Below are 16,019 nucleotides of genomic sequence, written 5' to 3'. Positions count from 1 at the left end.
AACTTACTTGTTCAGGGCTATGAAACATTTCTATAAATGGATAATCCTTCTTTTGTCGTGTCATACAGAATCCAATAAATTTTGGACACTCAACCTGAAACACAGTAAAAAAAACCAAAAAAAATCATGAAAATTCAAATAAGAAATAAGTACCTTTATATTGAATTAGAACCCTAGATAACATTTTATCAGAAAGAGCCATTATAAATAAACATTGTTTTAATTTAAATATTAAAATTTAAAATAAAACAATTTAAGAAGTTATATGCATGAAAGATAAACTTTTTGAGTGACTTTCAACCAGTTTGCCCCATTTGACTCTTTCTTAGGGGTGTAAACAAGCCAAGCCACTTGTGAACTACTCGAGATCGACTTGCTACAATCTCAAATCAAGCCGAGCTTAATGAGCTCAAGCCCAGCCTATGCGGCTATGCCCCATAATAAGATTGTTTAATTAACAAGCCCGAGCCTAAAAAAAAGATTGTTTAAACAAGCAGCCCGAGCCCAATAGCAAGATTGTTTGGTAAACGAGCCTGAGCCGAGCCTAAAAATAAGATTGTTTACAAGCCTGACCTTAAAAATATGAATGTTTAAAAAACCAGCCCAAGCCTAAAAATATATATATTTTTTTTATAAATAAGCCCGAGCCCAAGGTTTTAAGATTGTCTAATAAACAAGCCGAGGCCCAAGCCTAAAAATAAGATTGCTTAATAAACGACCCCAAGCCAGAGCCTGATCCCAAGCCTAAAAATAAGAAGAATAAACGCAGGCACGCAGCAATTCGTGAAAGAGGGGGGGGGTATGTTATGGTTATAGTAGTTTAATAATTGATCCCTATTAAGCCGGAAAGTCTTCTCAGATACAAGAAAATGATTTAGTTCCAGAGCTAAAGAACGTAGTTCTCAAACGAACCGAAAAGATTCTAGAGCTTTTTCAGGAGTCGGTATTCTTCTTCAAAATATTATAGTACCAAGTACATCTTTATTGTATACTCTCACACATATGGCACAACCTAATTCCTTTTTTTTTTAATTGAAATACCTAAAAATCACCCAAATACTAAGAAATTCGCCCTTGACAGTAAATACTAGAACGAGACTGAACCCGGGCCTAAAAAAAGATTCTTTATTAAAAAAGCCCAAGCCTAAAAATAAGATTTTTTTAATAAATAGGCCAAAGCCCGAGCCTCACTTATCGATTTGAGCAGTCTTGCAAGCGTAAATGCGCCTGTTATTTATATAATTTTATTTAGTATCTTTAATTTATACTTAATATGCATTACTAAAAATGTACATAAATTAATTAATAAATAATAAACGCACCGAGCTCGATTTTGATAAAACTATTCACGAACCGGGCACAAGCTTTAGAAATAAAGTATGAAACGAGCCAAGCTCAACCTCTCGTAAGTTAGACGAGCTGAGCTTGAAAACACTACTCCTGAACCAAGCTCAAACTTGAAATGAGTCAAGATCTAGCTCTCGTAAGTTAAACATGGTTATAACGAGCTTGGCTCGGCTCATTTAAAGCCATGCTCATTCCCGTCTTAGCTATATCTTTCAAATTGACACATTTGAGATCAAGCACAACCAGCGAATTAATTAAAAAGTAAACATGTCAAAAATGCCGCCTTTAGTATATAATTTATCTGCAATATAAAATTGACAATATTATACCACAAAAACCAACTTACGCGCATAAACTTAATTTGAGGATAAAACTCAGCAGCAGCTTCCTCCAACACTTTGTCAAGATGTTTGGTATAATTACTCCTGCAACAAAAGCAAGCCTATTAAATTAAGAATTATTGAAATAAAATACGACAATAAAACTAGCAAGGGCACATAATGTATACTTGATGGTGAATGCAACAATCACAGGGTGACCTTGATGCAAAAGATGAACAAATTCTCGCTCCGAAGTGAAATGAATAACCCTTGATGGCCCTAGATCCTTTGGATATCCAGTATAATACCTTCACGAAAAGTAATTGTAATTATATACAATATCAGAGACTTAAAACTAAACTTTCTCAAAAAAAAATCAATGAAATTTAAATATAACAACGACTAGGGGTAAGGGGTGTAAACGAGCCGAGCCACTCAAGACCGGCTACCTAAAAACTCTAACCAAGGCGAGCCCGAGCTTTTACTGAGGCTCATTTCATAAACGAGCTTGAGCCTAACCTTCAAATATCGAGCTTGAACTGGCTCGTGAGCCAAAACGAGCCTTTTATTTATATAACTATTATTCAATATATTAAAATATTTATTAATATAATATCAATTACTAATTTACAATAAAAATAATTTAATAATAAAAAACATAAACTAAGAATACAAAAAAAAAATAATAATAAAAAATATAGTTAAAATTACTAAATAATAACTAATTAAACAAGTCGAGCAAGAGCTGAGCTCATGCCTTGAAAGTAAAGCTCTAAACGAGCCAAGCTCGAGCCCGAGCTCTCGTTACAGCAAAAGCAGAGACAATAAACAAGTTTAGAATAATGATAACGGAAGACATACTTGCAGGTAGAACGAAGATTAATCATCATTTTGTGAAAGAATGATTGTTCCTCCATCTATACCTGTCAAAATTACAAAATCAAAACTTTCTTTGACTTTGACCAATCAGCAATCACCCATTTCATTCATCTTCTTTGTCAATTAATCTGATTATTCGCCCAATTTCTTGATTTCGAATCATTAGGGTTTTCTCAATGACAAAATTGAATAAATTGAATGCGTGTAACAGTTTTATACCTTGATTAGGATGGCAGTTCAATTGCAGAAGATGAATTTGAGTCAAGAAGATGGGATTATTCGAGCTTTCTGATTTGGGGTTTTAGGGTTATACTTAATGACCCGTTCAATATTATTATGGTTTTAAATTTGACCCATTGGAAGTTCGGAACTAGAACTCGAACCAGAATAAGAGAACGTGACCCTGATACCACTTATGGCCCTTTGATCTTCGTTTGCTTTGTGATTCGCTGGAAACTTGGGGTATGTTTGACAGGGAGTTTTTAAAAGTTTTTATGAGCTTCTAAATTTTAAGAAAAAGTTTCTACTTTGGTATTCTTGGCAGAGAGCTTTTGGGAGATTTTAAGAGCTTTTAGCTTTAAGCTTTTTTTAAAAAAAAAACTCATACTCAATAAAAATCTTTGTTTGACTGTTGGAGCTTAAAGCTTTTAGATTATAAGAAAACGCTCCATATAGCAGCGTTTGAGAAAAGACTACAAGCTTTTATTATTTAAAATTTTACAAGTTTGGTACTTGAACTTCCATTAATTTTTGTTAATTTATAAAATAGTTAGACATTTGCCTCTAATTCAAAACCAACTGCCCCACGACCTTTTAAGAGGCCATAACTTTTTCACACGTTAATACTTAAAAAAATACATTATAAGAACGAGTATTTTATTCTCTTTAGTTTAAGTATGGTATTGCTGTACTTCTTTAAATTTAAAAAATTAACATTGTACGTAATTACCGGTTAGGATCGGAAATAAGACGAGTCAGGCGAGCTCGGGTTATGTGTAAGCGTTTTTGGCGCTTAATAGTAGTGGATGAAAGGATACTCCACAGTTAAGCGTGCACAGGTGGGAGTAGTATCAGAATGGGCGACCTCCTAGGAAGTCTTCACCTGGGTAACCAAAAACAAATCCGTAGGCGATGGTGTTACGTCCCAGCCAAAGCGGACAATATTATGATGTGGCGGTAGCTGGGCTGTTACATTTTAGATTTAGGGTATGTTTGGCATGGAGCTTCTAGCTTTAGGCTTTTAAGAAAAAGCTCCTATTAAATAAAAAACTTTGTTTAGTTGAAAGTGCTTGAAGCTTTTAGGTTAGGAGAAAAAACTTTATATTTAAACGCTACTACTACTAGCTTTGAGAAAAAAGTTACAAGCTTTTATATTTGAATTTACAAGTTTGATACTTGAACTTTCATAAACATTTGTTAATTTATATAATAGTTACACATTTACCCTTATTCAAAATTAACTACCTCAATGACTTTTTAAGAGACCATAACGTTTTCACATGTTAATTTTTTTTTTAAAATTGCATAATAAAAGCGAGCATTTTATTTTCTTTAATTTGAGTATGATGTTGCTATACTTCTTTAACTTTAAAAAATTAACATGCTACTTGATTACCGGTTAGGATCGGCAACAAGTCAAGTCAGGCGAGCTCGGGTCATATATAAGACCAAATTAGGGTCGGAACGAGTCGATACAAAAAGGGTTAATTTAGTTCAGTTAGTGTCGGTATGGTTTTGAGTCGAAAAGGGTCAAGTCAGAACATGTTTCAGATTAGAATAGTGCCAGGTGGGAAAGGGATTCAGATCAAAACTGGTTGGTTTAAAAAATTATCTATTTGAAATTACTGTATATTTCAGCTTTGCTTCTTGATATTCGCCACTGGTTACATACTTACTGCCTTTGCACGAATTACACATCTACATTCGGGTTATGCGTGTGCACTATCATTAGGGGAATCATGTACCGACGCTAATTATGCAGTTGATGTCAGGTTGCGCGCCCACTCCACCGCACTGTGCGGGCACCCAGCTAGTTTTATTAAAAGCTCCAGCTACTCTACCAAAAACCTAAATATATCTAAAAAGCTACAGCTAACAACTGCCAATTACAGCTACCAGCCACCAGCTAGTTATGCCAAACACACTCTTAAAATTTTACAAGTTTGGTACTTGAACTTCCATCAGTTTTTGTTAATTTATATAATAGTTATACATTTAACCATTATTCAAAACCAACTACCCCCACAACTTTCTAAGAGGCCTTAACTTTTTTACACGTTAATATATATATTTTTTTTTAAAATTACATCATAAAAACAAGAATTTTATTCTCTTTAATTTGAGTATGGTATTGCTATACTTCTTTAACTTTAAAAAAATTAACATATTACGTGATTACCGGTTAGGATCGGCAACAAGTCGAGTCAGGCGAGCTCGGGTCACGTGTAAGACCAAATTAGGGTCGGAACAAGTCGATACAAAAATGGTAAATTTATTTCGGTTCGTGTCCGTACAGTTTTGAGTTGAAAGGGGTCATGCCAAAAGAGGTTTCAGATTAGAACAGTGTCGGGTCGGAACGGGATTCAGATCAAAACAAGTTGATTTAAAAAATCATCTATTTGAAATTACTTAGGTAGCATTTGGTATGCTGGAATGACAATAGGAATGGAATGATTCATTACGTGGGAATAAAAAAAGTGGTGTTTGGTTGCTTAATGGAATGGAATCATCCATTACACATGGAATCCCATTCCATCAAAACCATTCATTCCCACCCCCCTTCTTTTTTTTCATTCCATTCATCCTTCACCCTACTTTCTCAACAACACTACCACCTGACAACCACCACCACCACCACCACTACCATTGGCACCACCACCAACTCCGCCGACACCACTGCCGCCGCCATCGCCACCGCCACCACCATTTTTGTCGCCGGAGCTACCACCGTCACCATTGTAGGTTTTTTTTTTGTTAATAAAGTATTTTGAGATATGAGTGCTTTTATTATTTCTATTTCATTTCTACAATTTTTTTGGATACCAAACAATAAAAATTAATAATTGATTTCATTCCTATAGGTTAACCAAACAAGACAAAGGAATGGTAATGATCCATTTCATTCCCTTGTCCATTCCATTCCTTCTCCCATTCCATTCCTCCTTCATTCTATTACCTCCAACCAAACATACCCTTATATTTCAGCTTTGCTTCTTGATTTTCTCCACTGGTTACACACGTACTACCTTTACACGAATTACACGTCTATATTCGGGTTATGTTTGCACTGCCATTAGGTGATCATGTACCGACACTAATTATGTGGTTGATGTCAGGTTGCGCGCCCACCCACTGCACCGCGCGGCTACCCAGCTAGTTCTATTAAAATTTCCAACTGCTCTGCCAAACATTTAAATATATCTAAAATGCTACAGCTAACAGCTACAGATACCAGCTTCCAACCACCAGCTTCTAGCCAACAACCATCAGCTAGTTTTGCCAAACATACCCTTGATTGTGATAACTGAATATGATAACATTTGTTACAGACTCTTTCCGAGCAACTCTATATAAACAAACTAGAAATATGTGATGATTAGGATGATAATGGCTGTCGATTACACCAGCTTCTAGCCAACAACCATCAGCTAGTTTTGCCAAACATACCCTTGATTGTGATAACTGAATATGATAACATTTGTTACAGACTCTTTCCGAGCAACTCTATATAAACAAACTAGAAATATGTGATGATTAGGATGATAATGGCTGTCGATTACCGTCCAATACGATTATTGATATAGCCACCAACAAACCATCCTATAAACATAGATTTTGAATCCCTCCAATCATGACGGGTTTGTTGGCCTAGGACCCAAACAAACTAAAATGACAAGCCCAAACATAATGGGTGTGCAAGAAACCGAAAGCTGTTTTGAACCGAAAAACCAAATAATCCAAAAAATCCAAACTGAAAAGGCTAAATCGAAACAAAAACCGACGATTTAGTTTTATGTTTTTGTAAATATCGAACCGAATTCCTAAATTTTTTTTTTGTTTCTTTAGTAATTTATTAGAATTTAATAAATATGTAGCTCAAATATTTTTTGTCAAATGCATAATAGTCTATCAATTAACAATTAGCAAAATTATTTATACTTAAATTCATTATTTTCGACCAACTTTTTTTGTCGGTCTTAAATTCTCAAGCTCAAATGGCAAACCAACAAAACCAAAACCGAACCGAAATCAAAACAAAAACCGAAACAAAAAAAACAGAAATCAAACGATTTCAGAATATCCTAAAACCAAAGTTTTGGCTTTCAGTTTGATCTTAACCCAAAACCGCACTGAACAGCACCACACATACCCTAATAATAATGAGTATAAAGTACTAGACCCAATAAAATATAAACATAAATGATCCTAGCGGCTAAACATGGGCTCAAAACCTACTAATGAATTAAACAGATTCACGCTTCACTGCATGGCGTCGAATCGAAGATTTGAATCAGACATAAGAATATGTTATGGGTTATAGAGAAAAAAGGTGTCGGGGGGGGGGGGGGGGTTGCATTGTTGTCCACATCATCATTTTGGGGTGGCCAAACACCATTACACATGAAGTATTGGGACGCCATTGAGGATGATGAGCCCCTAGTCGCCATTGAAGTAACTACCCCAATCACATTTTTATTAAGAAAACAATTGCTTTTTTGGTTAAACCGTTACACCCATTTAAAAGCTTGGTTAGTTAACCCCCTTTGCATTCATGGAAATGGCATGGCGACACTTTTTGTGTAACCCCATTTCATAACGCTCAGTTGAACCGATATGGTTAGTGGGAATGAAGTGTGTCTAATACCCGTGTAATGAGATTAAGCCAAAATACAAAAATAAAAGGATTAGTGGGAGATGGGTCACCAAAATTACTCAAAAACATACAACAACTGGGCGGAAAAAAGGTTCAAAACAACGTTTAGAACATGAGGGGAATGACATGCTATTTAACCATTTTGGTCTAACCATCATACCAACATATCACATCTGGTAAAAACTTAAAGTAAAAATTAAGAGCATGTTTGGGATTGAGTTTGAAAAATGCTTGTTGGCTTATTGGCTTTTTTAAAAAGTCATTTTGAAAGTCAAAATTTGGCGTTTTTGGAAAACTACCTTTTAACCCTTTCAAAAAGCTAAAATAAAAAAGATTTTTGTGATTGTCAAACACATTTTAACTTATTGGCTTTTTGAAAACATAAATAAGCCTATAAACATTTTTCAAACTCAATCCCAGACATGCTCTAAGCCACCGACCTAGCATATTAATATGTAGTATGATTATAATTACTCCAATAAATATCCGATATTATTTTAACATTTCTCATACCAAAAAGTTCTTATAATATTCTCAAGCACTCTTAGAGATTCATTTTGTAGAAAACTATAATAGGTGAATTGTTTTTCTTTTATTTTGATTTATTGAGCTAATGATTTGTTAAACTCTATTCACTACTTATAAAAACAAACATAAATAAGTAAAAAAATTTAGGGTTAGAGATGACACATCTAGATTTATAGAGGTTCAAGTGAATGTTAACTAATTCACTCTGCGTCCTCTCCCCGATTCACCGATCGAAAGTTCTTCACTAGTGGTCTCCCTAAACGGTAGGGATAACCAATGCAATCTTCTCACTCTTTAAAAGAAGTGATCGCCTTCTTCACCAAGCACACAAAGTACTTAGCTTTACAATTATTCTTAATCTCACTATGTCAAGATAGTGAGTCAGCACTAAATCTCTAATTAACTCTATATCAAGATAGAGCTACCAACCCAATACAAAAATAACATGATATCAAGATAGTGTGTTCCCATCTTAAATTATCAACAAAATGATGAATCTTCACTTATCAAAACACTAGAACATCTAGTGTTGACCCCTCAAATACGAACCCGTAGTGAGACCATGACTGTGACACCACTGATGCCCCTCAATCTTGGTTTGCTTTGTGATTTGTTTGAACATTCATTGACACCATATTGAGAATGGTAGTTGATAACTGTCTGATACGCTTGTGGATATAATCGCCAACAAACCATCTTATAAACATGGATTTCGAATTCTTCCAATCATGATTGGTTTGTTCGCGTACGACACAAACAAACTAAAATCACAAGCCCAAACATAATAATAATAATAATAAGATTAAAGAACTAGAACCAATAAAACATAAACACAAACAATCCTAATGGTCAAAGTGTGGGCTTAAATCGCATTAATGAATTAAACTAATCACAATTCACAACTCCATTCCATACGTCGAATTGAAGATTTGAATCAAACATAAGACTAAGTGTTATGAAGAATGGGGTGGGCGCCATATTCTTGTCCAAATCAGCATATTTAGAGGCCAAACACCGTTACACATTAACTAATTGGGCACTATTGATATAATGGAATGAAGGACATTGATGATGGGACTAACTACACATCCAACCAATTAAAATATGTCACCCACATTTTTATTAAAAAAGATTAAAAATAATTGTTTTTTATTAAATCATTACACCCATTTAAGAGATTGGTTAGTTAATCCCCCTTCACATGTGTGACAGTGACGTGGTGACATGTAAGGACCGGGATCTCGTGTAACACAAAATAGTTGACAAGAATAACCGTCGGTTTACAAAGACCCCTGAAAATATCCGGCGGAATCAGATATAATCAAGATGTTGGTATTGTAGTATGATTGTAGGTAGTATAACACACACAATTCACTCAAAAGATTTCCAGTGTATTCAAATATTTAGTCAAGAACAAAGGACGCTTTTTAGGTTTTTGTGCATGGAACGCCTAGGGTTTTCTTAATGACGGCCGACGTACTAGGTTTGCATGAGTTGAGGTCTTAGTCTCTCATTAATCATTTACACACGCATTTCCATGATGTAACCCTAGTATTCTCTATATAGGCCCATAGGCGTTCATTCTAAAAACCCTAATGATTACAAAATACAATAACATAAACATAAGTGTAAACATAGGTCTTCGAGTATGAATTTTCCTTGTCGAGCATACCTATAACCTTGAGTATGCTCGAATCATTCCTTTGAGTAGACTTTACTTAGAATTTTTTTTCTTAAAAAATATTCTAATCCAGCAAACTTCATTCATTCTAATTAATTCCAACTTTGCTCGAATCAATCCCACAAGCAAACATATTCTTCTAGATCTCTTCAATCTTCACTAAGGTTTATTAAGAACAATTACAGAATAATCGAGTACTAAAGCTTGCTCGAGATTGAACAATGCTCGTAGTTGTACTTAGAACATTCTTAAGATCATTCTTTATTGTATCCTTACTCGACCCACCAAAACACTTGTAATCTTTGGTTTAAGCTTGGATAGATCAAGTGTTTGCTCGAATAAAAAACTGTGCTTGATGAAAAACATCCTTGCTTGACGAAATGTAGCTTGCTCAAAACTTTGAACACTTAGAAGAATTTTCAGAAGATAAACTTACGTGAGTAAGATATCATGCTAGAGCTAGTAGAAATCAAGCTCGAAGGTCTAAGCTTGCTCGAGTTCCATACTTAGCCATTTTCTGAGGAGGTTGAGAATATTCCAATCTTCTTTATCAATTTTCTGACTCAACAATCCCCCTAGATTGGAACAAGCTCAGATGTACCAAAACATCCATGAGTTACTTACCTTTTGTTCAAATACACATCAAATCTCAAACAAAAGATCAAATTGCATTACATTACAAGATCAAATTCTGCCTCAATGGCATTACACATCAAATACAGGAAAATACAAAATTACAAAGTAAAATCAAATTACAAGCAATATTCTAATGATCATTTAAGTATGATACTTGCAACCTTACCTTTGTTCATGTCGTTTTGCTTTGTTGATTTTCTTGTTTCTAACAACTGTATCTCTTTGCTGGAACATGTCTAATTCTACATGGTTTAGGTAGTACTATCTCCCATTCCTTGATGTCTATGAGATCTCTGACATGTGTAAACTCTAGCTCATAGTCATTTTCAGTTATCCCCAAAACTTTACCTTTAGAGTTTCTCAAAGTAAAGGTGTCACTCCTTTTGTTATATCCAATCTCAGCAATCCTGCCACTCCTCTTAGCTTCAACATTTGGCACAACCATCTCTCTTCTTATACTAATACTCTCTCTTAGACTTCTTCTTTAAGTATTGGGAGCTTGGCTTTCCCCTCTGGAACTTGTACCTTCATTCACATTTTTTCTTGAAGTTCCTTGTCTTTTAGGTTGTTTGATTAATAACTCAGACAATCTTACCTCCCTTAATCTTTTATTTCCTCTTGCTTTCTTAGATTCAGAGTAGTAGTTTTTCCTTTTTTTTTTGCTCAGCAGGGGCAATCCATCCCTGTCTTGATCATGTAGGTATTTGGAAAGTTCATTTCTCTGTTGCCCGACAAATCTGTCCCTATATTGATAGTCATATAGTTTAAGGGTTGCCATCTCATTCAGCTGTTCTAGGGATAAATCTCTGAAGTCATCTTTGAAGATGATCACCCTCTCTTCTCCACTTTGAAGGATGACTTAGTCTTTGATTGTGCATCCAGATACAAATTTGTAGGCAAATTCTCATTTGTTCTTGGACATTCTTGCCTTTGATGTTCAAACCTTGTTATTGGAATTTGAACTCTTGAAGTTAAAGGGCAGTAGGAGGATGGTTTTCTGGGAGATGAGGCTTGTTGAGTTTGTCTCTTTTGTGACTCCTCATAAATCTTCTTTATCTCTTCCCTTGACTTCATCACTAACTGCGGATATTTCTCACCTCTTTTACATAACACACTTATCATATTAGCTGTTTCACTATTAAGTGTAGCTTGAAACTCTTCATTTTCAGGTTTGATCATTACAGGCACTGGTGTTCTTCTCAATTTGTTCAATTTTTCAAATTTTTCCAGTTCTCCATTGTACAACTTTAACTCCTTCTCATATATTATTTTTAATTCACCTTGAGAGAGCTGGCTGATCTGTTCATCACTTATATTCTTTGCTTTCAATACTTTCTTCAAGATCTCCAATCTTTCATTATCCAAAAATGCACTATCCCCTTCCTTCTGCTTAGGGTTCTGATCAATTGTGGTTGCAGAGGAGGTGATTGTTTTTGCCCTCTCTGCCTCAAGCCTCTCTTTCTCTTCCTTTTATTTTCTTTATTTAGCTTGTTGGGCAGTTATTCTCTCTTCATTATTCAGTCTCTTCTTTACCAAATTAAATTTTGCTTCAACATCCTTCTTGGATAATGTTTCCACAAACTCACATCTATACCCATTGTCAACAAGAAACTATACCTTTCCACCATACTTCTTCGTCCCTCTATAACACAAAATAACTTTACCCCATTTGGTACTTATAGCACTTGATTTTTGTCTTTCTTCTTGGAGTCTCACTTTCATCAACATTTATATTTTCAGATTCAGGTTCCTGTCTTATTGGTACGACATTTATTGGCTCTTCAAATGATGACCTCAATGGATCAGTCTCTTTAGGAATAGTCTCATCACCTGTCTTATCAAATTCGGTGCCATCTTCATTATCATCTACAGGTTCACTTGCCCTCTTCCTCTTTCTCACATACTTCAGAATCTTTTCGGGTCATGCCCTTTGATTCAATTTAATTTCTTTGACAAGATTTTCAACTACTTCCTTAGATACTTTCTTGAAACGTTCAACTTCATTTTCAGGCTCATATTCATCTTAAGTTTCATTTTCTATATTTTGTTGGAAAGTACTTAACATAACTACAAGGGTTTGATCTAGATTTTTCTTGGCAACTTCAATCTGATCTTCTCTGTTTTTCATCTCAATCAGTGTTTCAATCACCTCTTGTGGGATATATTCTTCTTTATTTTCAACATTTCTTTCATTAATCACTCCCGTGACATTTTCCAACTCAACTCTGGCATCTTCATTAGTATTATCAATTAGCAGGAATTGATCACAAGAAGTTGGTTTAGAGGCTGTAATGGGCTGTAAGTCATCATCATTCAAAGCCACACTTTTCCCTTTAATTATCCTCCTCTCCTCATCCTCAGCACCTTCATGTTCTAGGATTTCTTCATTTTCAACTTGTTGTGGAGGATCATTGATCAATTCTGTGATATTTTCAACATTTCCAGACACACTTATCACTTCTGTTTCTAAGTCACCATATAAGATCTGCATAATCTCATCATCGGCTTCTTCATTGACAATCTCCTTCTCAACTTCTTTCTCCCCCCCCCCCCCCTTTCTTCAGCATTCTCAACTTCAATCTCAACCTCATTCTCATCATGTTCATTAGACATACCATGTAAATTATCAATCAGGTTCAAGGCATTGGTCTGTACTATCTCTTATTCACTTTCTTCATATTGTTCACATATTTGATTTAATGCATTAATATTCTCCCCCCTATTTTGGTGCATCTGAGGTCTTCTTAACCTCCATATGTTCCAGGGTTTGAATTCTATTCAGAGAAGCTTCAAGGGCTTCTTCATGAGACTTGTTCTTTACTTTCAACTCTGTATTTTCAGCCATCAATTCAACATTTCTTGATAGTAAGGTTGTATATGCATCATTTGGAGAAGAGTGTGATGATTCTAGTTGTGGTTTGTCTTCTGGTTCAGACAAAGGTTGGGTTGAAGAGGATTCTGGTGAATAGGGTGAATAGTGGAGAGGTTCATGGATAGATAAAGGAATGTAAGGTTCATGGTTTTGAATAGCTTGAGAGATGGTTTTAGTGATTGAAATAGGAATGTATGTGTCATGAACAAGTTCATTGAGTGGTGATTGAGGTGGTGAAGAACTAGATTGGTCATGTAATGGTTCTTGGATTGGTGAGTAGGGTGGTGAGGGAATGTTTGATTCAGGTTGGGTTATTTTGTGGTCAGGTGAGATTGGTGGTGTGATCATCTACACATGCTGGGTCACTTGCTCAACAATTTCATTTATAATCATATCATCATCAACTGGTTCATTGTTCACTGGTTGAATCACTTCATCAGCAATCTCCTGATTGTCAACATTCTGCTGATTTTCTTCATTGATAACTAAATCATCGTTCACAGCAGGCTAATCTTCAATCTCTCTCCCCACAGTTTCCTCATTGACTTCTATGTGATCATCATCATCATCATCATCGTCGTCGTCGTCGTCATCGTCATCGTCGTCATCATCGCCATCATCATCATCATCTCATCATCATCATCATCATCACTTTCATCTGAATCACTATCTTCATCACTGTCACTCTCCTCCACCTCAGGTTCAGGTGAGGCAGGAACCTCCATAATCTCTACTTGGTTGATTAATAACCAGGGCAGAACATCAAACTCTATCCTCCCATCAAACTGACTCTTGGAGCTCACATTCTTTATTCTCTTGAACACATGTGGGTCTTGTAATCTCAAAGTTTCACCAGTTGTAGCAAGCCCATTCAATGCACCATTTATTAGTATATGCAAAAATCTTGGATACATGAGAAATTTGTCTCTTTCATTCTTTTGTGAATTTGTTACCAAACCATTGAAGATCATTCTCAAAAAATTGAATGGTTGTCTGAATATAATAGCCACAGTTGCAGTTGCTAACTCTCTACTAAGTAAAGTCCAGGTTCCTTTCTCAATGATAAACTTTGAATAACATGGGGGATTAGGAACCTATACAATAGTGGAAACAAGACCTTCTGAAATTGGCCTTCATGAATGTTTCCTTGGTAACCCATTGTTTCCTGAAAGATTCTCAACAACCTCAGCTGTGAGTAGGATAACTGTTCAGCATGAATATCATCCAGTTGTAATCCAGCTCTGATAGTTTGCTCGGTTATTTCCAATTCTTGACCAAAAATGGTGGCCTCAATTCTTCTGCCATTAATGTCGTTAGTATAAGTAGCCGAGCCCCAAAAATCATTAATGTGATTTCGATAGATGGTTGGATTTTCAGTCAAAGAAAATCTTAGATTGGAGTTATTCAACCAATCGATCATTAACCCTAGTTCTTGGTTTTCTTCATTTACTTCCAATAGGGCACACATATTGTGTTTGGGTTCAAATTTGTAAGCCATTTGATTAGCAAAACAAATGATAATCGTTAGTGTTTTGAAGATAAAACAGGTATAGAGGGTAAGAGTTAAGGAAGAATTTGTCTTTAGTAACATGTTCTTCAACAATATAAGAACCAAGCCGGAATTGTAAAATGGATTAATTGAAATATGATTTCGAGCGAGCACGAGAGTTGTTAGGGCACGAGTAGAGAGCGTTTGATAGAATGAGGGAAAAGTGATAGAAAAATTTCAAAATCAATCCCTTCTTCTTATAAGCATCCAAGTGTTACCAGCCTTTCTTTGTTCTTGATCACTATACCTCTCTTATCCTTCTTGTTTCTAAACACCCATTTGGTTCCTATTGCATACCTTCCACTTGGTTTGTCAACCAGATCCCAAACATCTAAATCCCTGAATTGGGCTAGGTCCTTTTACATTGCTTCTACCCAAACATGCATTAAACCAACCCCTTCACATTAACCCAACAAAAGTCGAGTGAAACCAACAAACTACACATCAATACCCGAAGACTTTATTAATTTTACTTTTCTTATTTCCATAATACTTTATTATAAAATCCCGAAAATCCGAGAACTTGAGTTTTGCTAATTTATTCCTGCCCTATTACTTTCCCTTTTAAACCACATTAATCCAAGGACTCTTACTTTTGACTCGCATATGTTATCACTCAATTCATTTTACGAGTGAGTACTTACACTCTCCTTTGTACGCTTTTATACTTTTGGTGGTAGCATGCGTAACAAAATTCAACTACACAGATTAGTATGATCATACGCTTTTATATTTATGTTATATGCCTCACTATTATTACATGCTTAAGTGTTTATTGCTTTATGATTTGGCCTCATCCTCATCCATAGATAAGTATGATCATATGCCCCCTAACTATTTCGGCTTTGTGCCAAATAGAATAAGGCCTCAGTTACATCCTCCTTGTAATATGGTTGTTACCTATTCGAAAAGACCCTCAGTTATTTACATTACATATTCAGTGGTTGTTGTGATGTTCTATTTACATATGTGAATTGTGATTTTTGCCACGTATTGACGGTTGTAACAATTGCTGGTATTTTGTTCCCTATCGTCCCCATCTTGTAGAGACCATTGTTACTTTCCCAGCTCCAATCAATGTCCTTGAACTTAATCCCTATCCCTACATGACAAAAAAGGTGGGACAAAATGCCATAGCACACTATAGGCCATTAGTTATTTTGCTAACAGATAGCAAATTGCATTTAAAATCGAGAGCGTGCAAAACATTTTTAATAGTTATCCCGTTTGGTAAAGTATGGTCACCACGACCTTCAACGGATATATTGGCACCGTTTGGTATAGTAATGGGATATTCATGTTGCCTTCTGGTTATGTTCTTAAGTAAAGAGTAA

This window comes from Bidens hawaiensis, unplaced genomic scaffold, assembly GCF_021521415.1.
Source record: "Bidens hawaiensis isolate Kalapana, Puna unplaced genomic scaffold, B.hawaiensis_p1.1 tig00026364_1, whole genome shotgun sequence".
Lineage (NCBI taxonomy): Eukaryota > Viridiplantae > Streptophyta > Magnoliopsida > Asterales > Asteraceae > Bidens > Bidens hawaiensis.
Note: the sequence above shows the minus strand (reverse complement) of the source record.